At 38.8% G+C, this 16,623-nt stretch overlaps 1 protein-coding gene and 1 pseudogene across 3 annotated transcripts in view; both read right to left on the reverse strand.

Moving 5' to 3' along the window:
• The window catches only part of TTBK2 (tau tubulin kinase 2), a 162,793-nt gene extending 162,395 nt beyond the window's left edge, over nucleotides 1-398 (reverse strand). The window contains exon 1 of one of the 2 annotated variants that reach the window (XM_079127766.1): nucleotides 62-398. The gene's annotated coding sequence lies outside the window, so the exon portion shown is untranslated. The remainder of the gene's footprint in view (nucleotides 1-61) is intronic. The other variant, XM_079127765.1, reaches the window with a different exon arrangement.
• Nucleotides 399-15,232: 14,834 nt separating this feature from the next.
• LOC306654349 (small ribosomal subunit protein uS19-like) lies at nucleotides 15,233-15,764 on the reverse strand (annotated as a pseudogene). The gene has a single exon. The product of its transcript is annotated as a small ribosomal subunit protein uS19-like (transcript).
• Between the last annotated feature and the right edge of the window lie 859 nt (nucleotides 15,765-16,623).

The raw sequence follows: 16,623 nt of genomic DNA on the forward strand, positions 1-16,623 counted from the left end.
GGGAGGGCGGGGCCCGGGGGCTAACCCGCGGCACCCTGGGGGTTCAGGGGGTGTGTCCTACCTGGGCCGTGGCGGACGCAGGGATTTCGGGCGGAGGGCTCCGGTCCAGCTCAGAACCGGGACTGTAAGGGGACAACCCTCAGCAGGCGGGACCGCCGCCGCCTGCCCATCCCCCGCCGCCCACTGCGGCGGGACCCGAGCGCGGCTTCGCGGGCCGGCCGGCCGGGCGGGTAGTCCCCTCGGGTACCGTCCGCCTTCACTGGCGGCGGCGGCGGCGGCTGATGCTGTTATTGCTGCTGCTGGCCGCCCCCAGCCGCTGCTCTTGTGCCAGCCTCTGCTCCTCCTCCTGCCGCCGCCGCCGCCGCCTCGTCCCCACCGCTCCCATCGCCGCTGCGGCGACTACTGCAGCGCTCGCTGACCCGACCCGACGTTATTCTCCCCCTTCGCAACCCGGCACAGCCTAGCCCACCTGCCCTGCCAGTGCGCACGCCCACCTCTCCACCACAGGTGCTGATTGGAAAGCGCGTTGCGAGCCCACAGCGTCGGTTGGCTGGTCCCATTGCCTATCACGAGGGGGGCGGAGAGTCGGACAAGGAGCGTCTCCGCCCCCACCGGAGAATTGCCGCTATCTTCAGGTTTGCCTGAGAGGGCGAGTTACCGGGAAAGGAGCATCACAATGGCAGCGCGCATGCGCCTAGGAATTCTGGGCCTCGTAGTTCCAGCCACCGCCGCAACTGCCAGCCTGTCCCAAAGAGAGACGTAGGGCTTCTGAGAGTGGTTGGCGCAAGTGGGTGTTCTAGCTCAGTGGTTAACTTGGTTACAGAGGTATGGCTGTGACCCCAAGGTTGAGCTTTGAAGAAGAAAATCGAAAGTGCTTGGTCAAGATACGAATATACACACTGAGGCAGTCGAGATGAAGGGCTTGGAATCGTGAGGCCCTGTCAAGGATCAGGGGATCTATCACTTCGTCTGAACCAAAGCGGCCAGCATGTCGCGAATTGGCGCCATCCCACCTGACCTGAAGCTAATCACAGCAAAGGCCAGGGAAAGGCATAAAGGTGTGAGGAGAGAAGAAGACGGACTTACAAAGGAATGTCAGGCTGGAGATGAGAGCCCTTGCGGTTTCACAGCCCGAAAAGAACAAGATTTCATTCCCTTATGGAAACATCACCAGTTAAAAGACTCAACGAGCAACTTCGGTGGGGACCAGTACCGGGATTCTAAGCAAGAGTATTTGAGAGTAGCTTAAAGACTTTCAAAAGAATAGTGAGGAAGGTGAAGCAGTGAAGTTGTGTGGAGTAAATTTGTATTTAGTGTTGTGTCTTCTTCTTTGGTTTAAAAAAAAAAAAAAAAAAAAAACTTAAGATTAAGGTCCTCGCCTGTCTTTAACTACCAGTTTACAGAGGAGCAGACTCAACTGAAGAGATTAAAACTTTCTCAAGGCCATAAAAAACTAATTAGTGGTAGAACCAAAACAGGTCTGTTAGACCTCCTGTGTCCCGTGCTCGCTCTTCTTAATAATCAGAAATACTCCCAGGAATTACCATAGTCGGAAAGGATACAATGAATTATAGGTTTCACTTCAAATCTTTTTCTTCAATCAAGTGACATTATTATTGAAGCTGACTCAGAATATAGAAAAATTAAATATAAATCCTATGCTAAATTTCAAAACTCTTCTTACAGAATCTGTTTAATCTTGTGCAGGAAATGTCACTGCCTCTTCACTTTCTTTTAAAAGCAGGAGGTGCCTCTCCTGTCTGTCATGTCCAGATTTTTGGACTAAAGCAGGACAAAATGTACATTAAAGGCAATTGATGATGCAGCTCATCTTGTTCTATTCAAACATAAAGGAGTTGCCAAATTGTTTTCTTTCTACTGATTAAAACCACGAGTTGCTTTTTTTCCCATTACTTTGTGTAATAGAATATAGTTCAGAGTATTGGCCAGATACAGAATTTTTATGGAAAACGATCAAGGTTTCTGTAAATATTTTTCTTTTAAATTAAAAGGGTTTTATGGAGGGAAATGTCCAGATCCACTGGAATTATGTCTAGCAATAAAAATCTCCCCTTCTTTCTGGTACAGACCAGAGAGAAATTTTCATTTTAAGAATTTTTGGTCTGTCCCCAGAGTTACTTTTTTCTGTTAGGATAATTGGCAAGGTAATATATTATTCAAGATCTAGCCCTAGATTCAGGAATCTTCTTGGATATTATAGTATGACATTAAAAAAATAAACATGGTAGCAAACCTTCCAAGATGGTCCCTGATGATCCCTGCCTCCTTCTATAGTTCCTCCCATACCGAATTGGGCTAACCTATGTAGCCAATAATGTTTTCCAGGAATTTAGGTGTGTTAACAGTGTGTGGATATTAAGGCTAGGTCCTAAAAGACAGTGTAGCTTCTGCCTTAAGGCTCTTGGATAAGTTTCTTAGAGGGGAACCAATTATCATATCATGAGGACATTCAAGCAGCCCCAAGGTGAGGTCCTCTGACAAGGAACTGAACACTATACCGATAATCAGCATCAGCTTGCCATCCGTATTTGTGAGCTATTCTTGGAATCTGGATCCTTTAGAATACAGATCCTTTAGGCCCAGTCAAGCCTTCAGATGACTGAAGACCCACCTGGCATCTTCAGAGCCACCTTGTAAGATATCCCACTCAATTCACTCCCAAAATCCAAACCCACAGAATCCGTGTGATACGATAAATATTCCTAAATATTTTTCAATCCCCAGCACTAAAAATAAATAAATGTTTACTTTGCTTTAAATACTAACTGGTCATGTAGAAATAGATAACTAAAGATTTGAGAAAATGAGAGAAAGGAATGACTCAAATTTAGGGGGCCCTGGATTACCATATCTGAAGGAATAAAATGCCAATTCTAACATGAATCTTACAGAATATTCAGGTTTGGGTTTACTCCAAGGAGTCTCCACATAAAACATAATGTTTTCTATATAGCTTTTACTTTTCTCCTGGCATGAAATAAACAACACACTGAAGAATCTGTTTCCTCTTTTCCTGCTCTTCCATTTGTGTTCTCCTTAACCCATCTTTGGGCACCACTTTGTAACCTTCTTCCCCTGATTCAAAGGGTAAATAATCTAAAAGATTCATTTATATCACATGGTTACCAGGACAATACAATAATATGAATCAGTGTACAAACCAAGGAAAAGAGACCTTTGCCCTTTTCTCTTTTAATCTGTCTTTAAAAACAATATGTGACAATGTGAAGAATTAGTTTTAAAAAGTAAGAAACCAGAGCTGGGCTTGGTGGCACATGCCTGTAACTCCAGCACCTCAGGAGGATGAGGCAGGAGGATGGTGAGTTCAAAGCCAGCCTCAGTATCTTAGTAAAGCCCTAAGCAACTCAGCAAGACCCTGTCTCTAAATAAAATGTCAAAAAGTGCTGGGGATGTGGTTTAGTGGTTAAGTGCCCCTGGATTCAATCCCAGTGCCAAAAAAAATCTCAGGGGCTTTTAGGGGTAGAAGGGTGCCTTGAGAGTTCAAACCCCAATATCAAAACAAAAACAAAAAATACATTGCTGGGGGCCTGGGGTTGTAAATCAATGGTAAAGCATCTGCTTAGCATGTACAAGTCCCTGGGTGCAATCCCTAATGCCAAACAAACCTCAGAATTGTAAATTTTAAATTCTATGTTAGTTGTATCTCATGAAGCTGTTTTTAAATCTCAATGCAGAGTGTTTTGAACTATGAATTTCAATAGTGGACTACGGCCCAGTACTTCTGTAAATCAGTAAACAGCCTTGATTTACAATTTTTCATCAAACTAGTTTCTTTTAAACGTAATTAATTCACAAAATCATAGGGTCTACTAATGTCACCTATTCTCCTGGCACTGTGAAAACAAATAGAAATAAACTTAAATAGAAATAAATAGAAATAAATAATCCTGTCCTTAGGAGTTTCACAACGTAATGATTACCAAACATGCAAAACTTATGACAAGGCATTGTAATAACTATAATAGAGGTATACAACTTATATAAATACTCTCGGACAACAGTCAGTAAACAATAACATAGGCCAAATCTTTGGGATCCTCTGAGTGTCCGAACCCATTAAACTCATCAGCTGCATTGTGATTTTGAACTTGACAGAAATGCATTCACACCAAATATATTAAGTACCTTAAGTTTTTGTTTATAATTTTTCTCAAGTGTTTGTTGTTTATTTTTATTTTTATTATTAGTAGTAGTATTAGTATTAGTATTAGTATTAGAGATTGAACCCAGGGGCACTTTACCACCAAACTTTATATTCAGCCCTCTTTATTTTTATTTTGAGATGGGGGCATTTTCTCACTAAGTTGCCAAAACTGGCCTCAAATTTTCAATTCTTCTGACTCAGCCTTCTGAGCTGCTGGCATTATAGGCATGTACCACAGTACTCAGCAAGTAACTGCAATTTTGAGAATATGACTTCATCGTCTTTAAATTGATTGTCAATTTGTGTTTAATGATGATAGACTACAACATCAGGGAAGACCAGAGCTGATTAGAGCTGGTTAAGTGAGAAAAACTATAAGAGTTTACGTATATAAAAGTAATTCTAGGACTGGGGATAGAGCTCAATGGTAGAGTGTCTAGCATGCGTGAGGCCCCAGGTATCATACACACACACAGTAATTATAGTTATTTTAAAATGCGATTCCCATTTTCCCCTGACTTTAATGAAACTCAGAATTATTATACCATTAAATTTAACAGCTCATTTTTGTGAGTTTTATTAGAATAGTGAATTCTATACATGTTTGCTTAGTCTTTTGGGTCTCCTTTTTGTTGCAGCATCATTTATGATCTAGCCTTTTTGTATACTCAGAGTTTTAAAATGAAAAATGGTGAGGTGATGCTGTGATTCCTGATAAATAGCTGTCACAGTATGGAAAAAGTTCTGGGACTTTTCAGTATGGTTCAGTGTTCAAATACTGCAAATACTCAACAGCCTTCTGTGATTTTCAGACTCTATTGGTAGAATGACTGATGGATTGGCTGTGCTAATAGCACACCCTAATGACCATAGTATCCTACTGCAAGCTGTCGAAACAATACAATAGTATTATATTTTTGTCTTATTAATCAAAGCAGATTATCCATTGGCTAGAGGTTTTTATAATTTTTAGATCTGATGATTGTGATTATGATAAATATTATCTTAAAGTATTTTTCTGGACATAGTATATTCTACAAAATAAAATATATTCATAGATGGCAGATAAAATTTTCAGAAATGCATCAGGTACTTACAGCAAGGTTACTGCATGATATTCTATGCCAAATCAAAGAAATATGAGATATGGTTCTCACATATGCTATTTAAAAAAATTTTTTTTAGTTGTAGATGGACACAATGTCTTTTGTTTATTTATTTATTTTTATGTAGTTCTGAGGACAAAACCCATTGCCTCACACATGCCGGGCAAGTGCTCTACTACTGAGCTACAACCCAGCCCTCACGTATAGCAGTTTTTGTGCACATCTTTCATCATATAAGCTGTAGAGAGATCATTTATCGTACTGCACTTTCCCGATACTTTCTTCACTCTCTAAATATTTAAATACACTCATTAAGATTTTTAAAATAAATTAATGCAGATCTGGAAATGTAGCTCAATAGTAGAGGGCTTGCCTATCCTGCACAAGGCCGTAGGTTTGATTTCCAGCACCAAAAATTACTAATTAATTCACTAATGCAAAAAGTTAATGGCAGGCTAATACATGCATGTAATCCCAGTTACTTGGGAGGCTAGGGTAGAAGGATCACAAGTTTGAGGCTCACCTGGGCAACTTATCAAGACCCTGTCTCAAAATAAAAAATAAAAAGGGCCATACTACCTTAAGTGCTATACAAATTCAATGCAATTCCAATTAAAATCCCAATGACATACCTTACAGAAATAGAGCAAGCAATTATGAAATTCATCTGGAAGAATAAGAAACCAAGAGTAGCTAAAGCAATCCTTAGCAGGAAGCGTGAAACAGGGGGTACTGCAATACCAGATCTTCAACTCTACTACAAAGCAATAGTAACAAAAACAGCATGGTATTGGTACCAAAATAGAAAGGTAGATCAATGGTACAGAATAGAGGACATGGACACAAACCCAAATAAATACAATTTTCTCATACTAGACAAAGGTGCCAAAAATATGCAATGGAGAAAAGATAGCCTCTTCAACAAATGGTGCTGGGAGAATTGGAAATCCATATGCAACAGAATGAAACTAAACCCATATCTCTCACCATGCACGAAACTAAACTCAAAATGGATTAAGGACCTCGGAATCAGACCAGAGACCCTGCAGATTATAGAAGAAAAAGTAGGTTGAGATCTTCAACATGTCAGCTTAGGACCAGACTTCCTCAACAGGACTCCCATAGCACAAGAAATAAAAGCAAGAATCAATAACTGGGATAGATTCAAACTAAAAAGCTTTCTCTCAGCAAAGGAAACTGTTAGCAATGCGAAGAAAGAGCCTACAGAGTGGGAGAAAATCTTTGCCACTCATACTTCAGATAGAGCGCTAATCTCCAGAATCTATAAAGAACTCAAAAAACTCTAAGAATACAAATAATCCAGTCGACAAATGGGCTAAGGAAATGAATAGACACTTCACAGAAGAAGATCTACAAGCAATCAACAAACATATGGAAAAATGTTCACCATCTCTAGTAATAAGAGAAATGCAAATCAAAACCACTCTAAGATTCCATCTCACCCCAATTAGAATGGCGATTATCAAGAATACAAGCAAAAACAGGTGTTGGTGAGGATGTGGGGAGAAAGGTACACTCATACATTGCTGGTGGGGCTGCAAATTAGTGCAGCCACTCTGGAAAGCAGTGTGGAGATTCCTTAGAAAACTTGGAATGGAACCACCATTTGACCCAGCTATCCCACTCCTTGGCCTATACCCAAAGGACTTAAAATCAGCATACTATAGAGATACAGCCACATCAATGTTCATAGCTGCTCAATTCACAATAGCCAGACTGTGGAACCAACCTAGATATCCTTCAATTGATGAATGGATAAAGAAACTGTGGTATATATGTACAATGGAATATTACTCAGCCATAAAGAATGATAAAATTATGGCATTTGCAGGCAAATGGATGAAATTGGAGAATATCATGCTAAGTGAGATAAGCCAATCTCAAAAAGCCAAAGGACGAATGATATCGCTAATAAGTGGATGATGACATATAATGGGGGGAGGGGAGGGTGAGTGTTAGGGTTAGAGTTAGGGTTAGGGAGGAGGGCAAGTATGGAGGAAGGAAGGACTGTATAGAGGGAAAAGAGGGGTGGGAGGGGTGGGGGAAAAGGAAAAAATAACAGAATGAATCAAACAACATTACTGTATGTAAATTTATGATTACACAAATGGTATGCCTTTATGCCATGTACAAACAGAGAAACAATATGTATCCCATTTGTTTACAATAAAAAAATACATTATTAAAAAAAAAAGAAAATCTCATTTGATACTAGCAATGTAGATAGCATTATGATTGCCATTTTAGAGATTAATTTAGCCTAAAATTATACAGCTATTATTTGGAGAATGATTGACTTACGTAGAAGTAGTCAATTTCCAGAACTCAAACTCTCAATTACTTTATTATGTTGACAAGCCTTGCAAAGACATACAATTGTATGAAAAATTTTAGAGTGGTAATACTTGTTAAATAAGAATTATTAAATTTCAAAAGAGTTACTAAATACTAAAGATATTATTTTACTTTCCTATAAATTTATAAGTTTGAACTTATAACAAGTTAATATTTTTCCTGTAAAATTGGAAACATTAAATAACGAAAAAGCCAAAAACAATAAAAAATAAAAAATAAAATAAAAATAAAAAGGGCTGGAGATGTGGCTCAGTAGTAGAGTGATGCACAGTTCAAGCCCCAGTGCCAAATAAATAAAGTAAGTAAAATATAATAAGTACAAAAATATATGAGCGCTCACATTTTGCATTAACTTCCAAAAAAGTGCTATAGGTACTTCTGGGTTTGCCTTTCTCTGAACGTTTTGATTTAGATGATTATATATTGCATTTTTATAGTCTTTAAATCTTACCCAGAAACATAACAAGGATGATTTCAACAATAAACAGAGAAAAATTCCACAGTGTGAAACCCTCAGAAGAGAGAGGAGAGAGAACAATCCTAGTAAAGTTACAAGTTGTAATAGCAGTATAAAATCAGGATTTGGGCTTTTTCAGTCCCAGGTCAATCAGTCTGACACACTGTGTTCCAACAAAGTTCCTGCTATTTCCAGCACTGCATACTATCGTGTGTCCTGTTATACTTCCTCTAGGTAACTCAAGTTTGCACTAATATAGAGTATGTCTAAATACAGGTAGAGGTGAGCACTAACCTACGTTCTTGCCAGAAGGACATTGCCTTTGTCCCTTTTTTCTTAATAAATTGAAGTTTAGTTTTTCTTTCTTTCTTTTTTTTTTTTTTTGGTGGGGAGGGAGGAGGGGCGTACTGGGGGTTGAACCCAGAGGCACTTTCCCACTGAGCCACATCCCCAGACCTTTTATTATTTTTTATTTTAAGGCATGGTCTCAATAAGTTACTGGAGCCTGCTCCACATGTTAGAGAACAAGGACTTCAGGTCACTTTCCCCATCTTCACCCTTTCTCAGCAGGAAGCAGCCTGGAGATGTCATCGCCCCTTATTGCATAGTAATGGAACATAGGAATTGACAGTGGGGAAAACAGTGATCCACTTTATACTTTGAATATATCCCTTGCTGCTCTAAAACTGACATGTTTTATCTGCTTTCTGATCTTCTCCCTCCCTGGTCTTCTCCTCCCTAATCTCTCCTCACTAATTTCAGGAAACAGGTTCCTCTGAACCACCTCTTTAAAAAACCCATGTTCCCCCTGATGGGGAGAATCATATTCTCTGGGACAGGAGTCCCTGTGTTTCTCCTTTGCTACAAAGCAATAGAACTTATTTTTATTTTTCTAAAAACAAAACAAACAACAAAACAAAACAAAAACCAATGACTTTCTTCACAGAACTAGAAAAAAATAATTCTAAAATTCATTTGGAAGAATAAAAGACCTAGAATAGCCAAAGCAATTCTAAAGCAAAAAAGAATGCTGGAGATATCAAAATACCTGACTTCAAATTATACTACAGAGATACAGTAATAAAAACTGCATGGTACTGGCATAAAAACAGACACATAAACCAATGGTACAGAATAGAAGACACAAATACAAACCCACACATCTACAACAGTCTGATCCTTGAGAAAGGTGCCAAAAACATACACTGGAGAAAAGATATCTTTTTAACTAATGGTGCTGGGAAAACTGTTTATCCATATGTAAGTGAATGAAACTGGACCCTATGATCTCACTGGCACATAAATCCACTCAAAATGTATTAAAGACCTAGGAATTAGGTCAGAAACTACGCAACTCCAAGAAGAAAATGTAGAAGCAACACTCCAGCACATAGGCACAGACAACAACTTTCTAATGCTTAGAGTTAATAAATAAGATGACATCAAATTGAAAGGCTTCTGCATAGCAAAGGAAACAATTAGGATTGTGAAGAAAGAACCTACAGAATGAAAGAAAAATCTTTGCTAGCTACCTTCTGACAGAGGATTAATATTTAGAACATATAAAGAACTCAAAAAATTTATACCCAATTAGTAAATAACCCAATTAGTAAATGGACAAATGAATGAAAAAGATACTTCTCAAAAGAAATACAAGTAGCTGCTAGGCATGGTGGTGCATGCCTATAATCCCATTGGCTGGGAAAGCTGAGACAGGAGAATTGCCAGCCTCAGAATTGCCAGACAGGAGTCCAAAGCTAGCCTCAGTAACAGTGAGGTGATAAGCAACTCAGTGAGACCCTGACTCTGAATAAAATACAAAATAGGGCTGGGGATGTGGCTCAGTGGTCGAGTGCCCCTGATTTCAATCCCCAGTACCCCCCACCAAAAAAAGAAATACAAATGGCCAAACAAATATATGAAAAAATGTTCAACATCATTAGTAATTAGGGAAAAGCAAATCAAAACCACACTGAGATTTCACCTCACACCAGTTAGAATGGCAGTCATCAGGAATACAGATAATAATAAATGCTGGAGAGGATATGGAGAAAAAGAAACTTTTACACTGTTGGTGGAATTGCAAACTAGTACAACCACTATGGAAACCAGTATGGAGGCTCCTCAAAAGGCTAGGCATGGAACCACCATATGACACAGCTATACCACTCCTCAGTATTTATCCTGAAGAATTAAAATCATTACACTGCAGTGATACATGCATAACCATGTTCTTAGCAGCAGAATTCATAATAGCCAAACTACAGAACCAGCCTGGATATCCATCAACAGATGAATGGATAAAGACAAAGTGGTATATATACAAAATGGAGTTTTATTCAGCTATAAATAAAAACAAAATTATGTAATTTGCAGGAAAATGGATGAGACTAGAGACCATTATGTTAAGCAAAATCATTCAAATTCAGAAAGTCAAGGTTTATATGTTTATTCTCATCTGCAGAAGCTAGAGGGGAAAAAAGGAAAATAAAGGTCAGGCTGGATCTCATGAAAATCGAAGGGAGATCAGTAGAAGAAAGGGAATAAGGGGCAAGAGTAACAAAAACAGCATGGTATTGGCATCAAAATAGACAGGTAGACCAATGATACAGAATAGAAGATACAGAGACAATTCCACATAAATACAGTTATCTCATTCTAGACAAAGGTGCCAAAAACATACAATGGAGAAAAGATAGCCTCTTCAACAAATGGTGCTGGGAAAACTGGAAATCCATATGCAGTAAAATGAAATTAAACCCCTATCTCTCACCCTGTACAAAACTCAACTCAAAATGAATCAAGCATCTAGGAATTAGACCTGAGATACTTCACCAAATAGAAGAAAAAGTAGGCCCAAATCTCCATCATGTTGGTTTAGGACAAGACTTCCTTAACAAGACCCCAGAGCACAAGAAATAGAAGCAAGAATCAATAAATGGGATAAATTCAAACAAAAAAACTTTTTCTCAGCAAAGGGAACAATAATGTGAAAAGAGAGCTTACAGAGTGGGAAAAAATCTTTTACACACATACTTCAGACAGAGCACTAATCTCCAAAATTTATAAAGAACTTAAAAAACTACACCAAAAATACAAAGAACCCAATCAATAAGTGGACTAAGAAACTGAGCAGACACTTCACAGAAGAAGATATACAGGTGATCGACCATCTCTAATAATTATAGAAATGCAAATTAAAACCACCCCAAGATTTCATCTAACTCCAATTAGAATGGCTATTATCAAGAACACAAGCAACAATAAGTGTTGGCATGGATGTGGCAAAAAAGGCAAACTCATACATTGCTTGTGGTTTTGCAATTGATGCAACCACTCTGGAAAGCAGCATGGAGATTCCTCAGAAACCTTGGAATGAATCCACCATTTGACCCAACTATTCCACTCCTCAGTTTATACCCAAGGACTCAAAATCAACATACTACAGTGACACAGCCACATCAATGTTCATAGTTGCTCAGTTCACAATTGCTAGATTGTGGAACCAACCTAGATGCCCTTCAACTGATGAATGTATAAAGAAACTGAGGTATATATATACACAATGGAATATTACTCAGCCATAAAGAATAATAAAATTATAATTTTTTTGTGGTGCTGGGTATTGAACCCAGAAATTATGGCATTTGCTGGTAAATGGATGGAGTTGGAGAATATCATGCTAAGTGAAATAAGCCAAACCCAAAAAAAAACCAAAGGCCAAATGTTTTCTCTGATAAGTGGATGCTGATACATAATGGGGGGCAGGAGGGAGTAAGGGAAAAATGGAGAAACTTTGGATTGTGTAGAGGGAAATGGGGTGGGAGGGGGTGGGGGAAGAAAAGATAGCCGACTGAGATAGACATTATTACCCTATGTATATGTATGATTACATGAATGGTGTGAATCAACATTGTGTACAACCATATAAATGAAAATGTTGTACCCCATTTGTGTATAATGAATTAAAATGCAGCCTGTAAAAATAAAAATATAAAAAAAGAAAGGGACTGGGGATATAGTTCAGTTGGTAGAGTGCTTGCCTTGCAAGCACAAGGCCCTAGGTTCAATCCCCAGCACTGCAAAAAAAAAAAAAAAAAAAAAAAAAAAAAAAAAAGGAGCAAGGGGTGAGAGACATGGAGGAGGGGGAGGGGAGAAGTGCTGGGGAGTGATATTGGCAAAATTATATTGTTATATCCATGTATGAATATGTAACAATAAATTCCATCATTATACACAACTATACTGCACCAATAAAAAATGTGGAAAATGGGCAAGAATAAAATACACTTGCTACATGGCTAAAATTTAAAAAGACTGACAGTATCAAATGTTTGTGAGGCTATGGAGCAATCAGAATTCTCATACATTGTATGGGAATGTAAATGATATATTCACATTGAAAAAAGATCTGTAAGTTTCTTTTAGTCTAAACATACATCTACCTATGATTCAGCAATTTGTCTTCCAGACACTTACCCAAGAGAAATGAAAATATATGCTCACAAAAAGACTAACTCAAGAATTTTCAGAGTGCTTTGTTTATAATAGCCCCAACTAGGAAATAGCTCAGGTGTTCATCAATAGGACAATAGGACAATAGATAACAAACAGTACTATATTCAAAAGTGGAATAGCATTCAATGCTAAAAAGGAACTGAAATTACATGGATGAACCTTAAAAACAGTATGCTAAATGAAATACCTTACCAAAAGAGCTCATATTATATGATTCCATTTATATGAACAAATTCATATAAAACAATGTATACTATATTATTATTCCAGTTACATAAAGCTCTAGAGCAGGATACATAATCTATGGTGAAAAATATTTAAAACAATGTTTGCCTCTGGGGAGATGGGGACAGAGTTTAGCTGATAAAGATGAAGAATGATGATAATGCTTTACATCCTTTAAAAAAATTTAATTGACATAATAATTATATGTATTTATGGGTACATATTCTATATTTTGATAGGAATTTGAGTTGCCCAGTTGCATGCATTTATCAAAACTCAGTTAATGTATACTTTTACATCAAAAGAAAAAGCTATTAACGAATATTGAACTCTAGTTAATTATATGTATGTGGAACTATGTAGGGAGCTTGGTATTGATAGCTACAATATACTTTAAAATTTGTACAGAAAATAAGATGGTTTGATGGATGAATAGAAGAATGGATAAATGGATAGATGATAAAGTAAATATAGCAAATTATTATTGGTAGAATTTGGTAGTAGTACAGGGATGATTGCTGTAAAGTTCATTCAACTTTGCTGTATATGTTTGAAAATATGGGGTCTGGGATTTCACAACTGTGTTAGTGAGCCATCTTGGAAATGAGTCCATAGAGAATCTACATAAGATCCAAAGCAGATAAAAATGAAGCACTAGAGGCAATTTTCTAAACTGATGTAACAAATCAACACAAACCTAGAGACCTAAAACAACAATTTTCTATCTTTGAGTCTTGTAGGTCAGAAGTTTGATATGGGTCTCACTGGGCTAAACTCAAGGTGCCATCCATTTTAGAGGTTCAAGTACAGAAAATATGACCCCTGTTTTTTCCAACTTCTACAGGCTGCACATATTCTTTGGCTCATGGTCTCCTTCCTCCAACTTCAAAGTCAACATTAAGAGTGGGCCAATATGAACATTTTCTCTGACATGCTGATGCTAATTCACAATAAGAGGAGTGCTAGGGAAAAATAGAGGTACTTTGGATTAGACAGAGGGGAGTGAAAGGAGGGGAGGGGGTATGGGGGTAGGAAGGATAATAGGATGAATTGGATATTTTTACCCCATGTGCATATGATTACACAACCAGTGTATTTCTACATCGTGTACAACCAGAAGAATTAAAGTTATACTCCAATTATGTATGATGTATCAAAATGCATTCTATCATCATGTATAATAATTACAACAAATAAAAAAAAAAAAAAAGGTCTGGGGATGTAGCTCAGTAATAGGGCACCCCTGGGTTCCATCCCCAGTACTATAAAAACAAAACAATTGAAAAAACAAACAAACAAAAACAAGAGTGGGCCAATAATCCCAGTGGCTCGGGAGGCTGGGGCAGGAGAATTGAAAGTTCAAAAAGCCAACCTGGGGACTAGAGCTGTAGCTCAGTGGCAGAGCACTTGCCTAGCATGTGTGAGGCACTGTGTTGGATCTTTAGCACCACATAAAAATAAATGAAGGCATTCTGTTCATCTACAACTCCCCCCACCCCACCCCCCAAAAAAATCCAGCCTCAGCAACTTAGTGAATCCTTAAACAAATCACTGAGACTCTATCTCTAAATATAATACAGAAAGGGGCTAGGGATGTGGCTCAGGGCTTGAGTGCCCTTGAGTTCAATCCCCGGTACCCACCCTCCAAAAAAAACGAGAGGACAAAGTAAGTCCTCAAGGCACGTCTCTCTGACCCACCCTTCTGCTTTCCTTTTCAACCATTAAGAATTCTTGTAATTAGTTTAGACCCATCTGAATAACCCAGCATTATCTCCCCATCTCATGCTTAATCACATCTGCAAAGTCCTTCTTGCCACGTAAGGTAAAACATGTTTGTAGGTTCCAGGATAAGGACATGGATGATTTTTGAAGGGAAGGGGACATAATTGCATTTACCACACAGAGAGTTAAGAAAAACTTCCTAGAAAAATTAACACCTGAGTTTACCCCTGTCTTGCAACTGTTAATTTGCATTCATATTATTCATTTGTATATTCTTGCTTTGTTGTTTCTGCATAAATTATTTAAATTTATTTTAGGACTTAGAGATTCCTTCAAGAAATGGCTCTAAATGCCTATAATGTCATCTTTGAAAGAAACAGCCCAAAATTGAAAAATTAAGTTAGACTTATTTTGATTATCTTCCAACCATAGGTTTAACCCTGTCCCATTTTATACACTGGATAACAACTGTATTGGTCTTTTTCAAACTACATAGCCCAACTCTACAGGAGCAAATTTATTAACCTTTAGATAGCAGCTAGCACAGTGTCATGCATGTACAATGAGGAAGAAATAAACAGGGAAGTAAAAATAAAAAGCAAATGTAGGAATTCCCCTACCTTTATTTTTTATTTATTTATTTATTTATTTATTTTTTTGGAGTTGTGTGGGCCTTTATTGTCCAGGCAAGCTACTTGAGGGGGATAAAGCGGGACGAGTGAGTGGCTCCAATGCCAGGCCGGCCATGCTTCACAGACTTGTAGGTGATCGAGAACTCGCCCAGGTAGTGTCCGATCATCTCAGGCTTGATCTCCACCTGGTTGAAGGTCTTGCCATTGTACACACCAACCATGCTGCCCACCATCTCCGGCAAAATAATCATGTCCCGCAGGTGTGTCTTCACCACCTCTGGTTTTTCCATGGGGGGGTGCCTCTTTCTTGGCCTTGCGCAGGCGCTTTAGCAGCGAGTGCTGCTTCCGACGCAGGCCCCGGTTCAGCCGACGCTGGCGTGCGCTATACAGCTGCATCAGCTGCATCAGCTGCTCGTAGGACATGTCCAGCAGCTGGTCGAGGTCCACGCCGGGGTAGGTGAACTTGCGGAAGGTCCGCGTCTTCTTCTGCTCCACTTCCGCCATCTTGCCGGCTCTGGGGAAAGACCGCCCCGTCCGTGCCTGCGCAGTTATCCTTCCCCTATCTTTAAACTCTACCAACTCACCTAAGCATTAAGTCCCCATAGGCCATGGACCTGAACTTCAAAAAACAGACTTGCTGCTCAGAATAGCTTTAGTTATTTATCTTTCTCATTTGTCATTTGACCCTGGCCCTAATTACAATGACTTGAATGGAAGAAATTCACAAGGAAGAGCATAGGAAGCAAGAAGGCAAGAGAACAAGAACAGAAGAAAAGAACATTAGAACAGAAGACAAGAGGGCAAGATTGGAAACCTGGAGAAAAGTCAGCATTTAAAGGGAGAAATAGGAACAGGATTCAAAAGAGGCCATGGACCTGTGTAAAAAGCATTTCTGCCTGAGCTCAAGGCTCATCTTTCTATGATCCTTAATTCACTGTTTACTTCTATCCTGAAGCTTCTCCTGAGAAGATCTTAGAACAGTTTCTTTATTCTCAGCTGAAATGTAACTTCTTTCTTGACTAAAAATGTCAGGAGGATTTGGCAAATCATCTTTTTTTTCTTCTGATTTTATTTGTTTGTTTGTTTAATAGAAAAGGAAGTCATACAGTTCAATATTCCAAATATAAAAGGGCTGGGCACAGTGGCACACACTCCAGCTATGTGGGAGGTTGAGGCAGGAAGATTGCACATTCAAGGCCAGTCTCAGCAATTTACTAATACCTGTCTCAAAAATAAAAATAAAAAAATAAAAAGGGCTGGAGGTATGGCTCACTGATAGAGCACATCTGGGTTTAATTCCCAATACTGCAATAAAAAGAAAAAAAAAGAGGGAGGGAGAGAAGGAGGGAGGGGGAGAGGGAGAGAGAGAGAGAGAGAGAGAGAGAGAGAGAGAGAGAGAGA

Source organism: Sciurus vulgaris (genome assembly GCF_902686455.1).
Source record: "Sciurus vulgaris genome assembly, chromosome: 2".
In the NCBI taxonomy this organism is placed as follows: domain Eukaryota; kingdom Metazoa; phylum Chordata; class Mammalia; order Rodentia; family Sciuridae; genus Sciurus; species Sciurus vulgaris.